Below are 3,223 nucleotides of genomic sequence, written 5' to 3'. Positions count from 1 at the left end.
ACCAGAATAAAAGCAAGCAACAGAAACTGCCAGTGAAAGTGATAAAAGGTTAGATTTGACAAAGACTTGAAAGTAGCCAATATAAATATTTTCAAAGAACTAAAGTAGGCTATACACAAAAAAGTAAATGAAGGTATCTTAACAATGTCTCATCACATAGAGAATAATAATTAAAAGACAGAAATTATAGAAAGAACCAGACATTCCAGAGTTGAAAAATACAATAACTGAAATGAAAAATCTGCTCAACAGATTTGAAATAGCAGAAGAAAGACTTGGCAAACTTGAAGATAGGTGAATAACAATGAATAGAGGTCATACAATCTAAAGAAAAGAGAGAAAAATAAAAATAAGAACAGAGAGATGTGGGATACTATTATGCTAACATAACACAGAGTATATAGCATTATGTACATAATACATAGCAGTAATGCCAGAAGGAAATAAGGAAAAAGAGCAAAAATATTTTTTTAAAAATTGTCTCAATAATGCTATAACCAAAAATATGGGAAAAATGAAAATATTAATGATTGATAATATTGTCTAAGGTTTGCACTTCTTATTTATTATCTCTTTACTAAATTGTGAAATTGGATAATGAAACAAACTAGGACATTTTCCAAAGCTAGAAAAGAGCACTATTAATTTTGGGAAAGAAAAATCATCCAAAAGCTTAAAGCACAAATATGTATAAATGTTGATATTTTGTTTAATATTTCAGTGATCATGATTATTGCTGAACATATTTTCCAGTTTAAGGTTTTGAAAAGTTAAAAAAAAAAAAAAACAGAACTACTATATATTTAGAGCAACCATGTACATGATAGACTGTAAAAACAAAACAAAACAAAATCTAGTTGCTGATCCTAATAATATTGTATGGAAATTTTTATATTTTTTAAAAAAGATCTCAATACAGATATCATACATAAAGGAATGCCATAGGAGGATGTTACTCCAGGTACTCAATGGGTAGACTGATTATGAATTTATAAACTATCCTTTTTATTTTTCTGTTGTTTACCTTATCTAGAAAATAATAGGTTAAAAGGTTTCATTGATAGTGCATGTACCAAAATGTTAGTAATAATACTCAAAAAGTACTTACATGTCTATGAAAAACTTTGAAATTAACCCAAAGAAATTCATATCATTTTAATAGAGTTAAATTATATACATTCAGGAACTAGGAATAGCATGCCTTGATGGTGGCTCACTATAAGATACTGCATTGGAAATTCTTAAGTTAAGCAACTGATTCTTATGATATGCACTATTTTCCTGGCTGTCTTGTTCATCCAGTGATTTTCTTATACAATTCTTTAATTCTTCAATTCCTTCTCTGGTAATTGCAGATATTGGGATGATATGTTGGAACCCCATAATCCTCTCTGAAATCATGTTTGTTTGTTTTTTTTTTTTTCAAATAACTGCTGAAAATCTTTAGGATTCTGGAGTTGGTACATCAGTTCATGGAGTTCATCTTGGGCACCTGGCAAATCCATTTATTAACTGCCAGTAATGCAGGTTTTGTCTGAAGTTCCTCTTTATACAAGTCCAATTCTTTTGCAAGAAGTATTTTGGTTTCAAAAGCAGTTCTGTATTGTGTTTGGGAAAGAAAGCTGAACTCCAGAAATATCAACAACAATAACTAGTTGTCTAGTTCTCTCTATATGCTTGAGGAATTTGTGGCCCAATCCTTTGTTCATCAGCTATAAGTTTCAGATGAAGGTGAATTATTCATTTCTGGTCTTTCAATGGTAAGAAATTTGTAAGTAATTTGCCATCAAGACCTCCTTCAGTTACCAAAATTCTTTCCTTCTCTTTATTGAGTTCTCCTATAATTTTCCCATTTTCATCAGTTACAGAAACACTAACAGATACAGGAATTTCAGTCTTTTCCTTTGGAGCATTTCAGTGCACTAACCTGACTGTTCCTCCTCCAGCCACAAACCATTTCTGAGGATATTTGTCTTTAAGTTGTTTTAAAGTCTTTTTTTCAGCTACAACCCAGATGTCACCACCTTTTCCACCTTCTCTACCTAATCAAGGGTAATCCATTCCACCACTTCCTCCCTTAGTGAAGAGTCTGAGGATCAATGAAGTTACCATACTTTCTGAATAACATGCAGCTGCACTGCACCATGGGTTCTCTAGGCCACAATTCCCTCCTGTGGAAGCCCAACATGTACATTTTGATGTAACAGAGAAGCCAAGGACCAGGGACCACTGGCAGCCAGCATCAGATTCTTCTTCTTAAGGAAAGCATTGTTTTAATGACACCTTGATTTTGGACTTCTCCTTGCTTGAAAACTGTGAGCAAAACAATCCCATTATTTAAACCATACCATTGCATGGTATTTGCTTTGAGAGTGAGGAAACTAAAACACTGCTCTAGCAAGTTTTACAAGAAAACATGTATGGAGGAAATGATAGCTTAATAATCCAGAAAAGGGAAGGTCAACACTGTAAGATTATCACTTATAAGTCAACTAGAGGAAAAATTGTACTGAGCAGTATAAGAACAATACTGGAGAATACATTCTCACAGAGATTTGCATGGGAGAAATTTCTTTCATGAAACTTTGAAACTCCTGCTTCCCTCATAAGAATCAAGATATATATTCTTTTAAGTAATTCAAGGAAGTCAGGTGAAAAATAAACATGACTAACCAGAATCATAGAACTCACAAAAATCTCTATCTTATGCAAAACCCAATAATCTAAATAAATATTGTGTTTGTTACAGGGTTCAGATAATTGTTGTTTTAAAATCATATACAAATATTATAAAAAGGTATGAAATAACCAACAAAAGAAAAACCATATGATGATCTGGTAATGTGAGTATAATATTCAAGTGTCTGTTTAGTAAATATATAATAGCATCCTAGTCAAGATTTCTTGGTAACAGAGCCCAGACTGATCAGTTACCAAATGTTTGACTTGGTAGATGCTTTTTATTCTTTATATGTCTCAATTTTACAAATTAAAATAGTGGAGATGATAATATTAGATGTCTCACAGGGTTTCTATGAGGAAAGAATGATTGGCTATACCCAATTAGATAGAAGAAATTGGAGAAACAAGCATAACATCATCATTGTCATGAAGATCATTGTTCTAAATCCAGGGCAAGATGTTATCCTCCATTTCCAATTTTCCCAGAAGAATGAAAAGAGCAAAAGGAATCCCAGAGGTAAAGAATCATGAGTAGAAAGAG

At 32.2% G+C, this 3,223-nt stretch overlaps 1 pseudogene; it reads right to left on the bottom strand.

Annotated features, from left to right (window-relative positions):
- Positions 1–1,164: 1,164 nt before the first annotated feature.
- LOC119540906 lies at positions 1,165–2,146 on the bottom strand (annotated as a pseudogene).
- Positions 2,147–3,223: the final 1,077 nt, after the last annotated feature.

Source organism: Choloepus didactylus, chromosome 7 (assembly GCF_015220235.1).
Source record: "Choloepus didactylus isolate mChoDid1 chromosome 7, mChoDid1.pri, whole genome shotgun sequence".
Taxonomy (NCBI): domain Eukaryota; kingdom Metazoa; phylum Chordata; class Mammalia; order Pilosa; family Megalonychidae; genus Choloepus; species Choloepus didactylus.
This window is presented reverse-complemented; position numbering and strand designations above follow the sequence as displayed.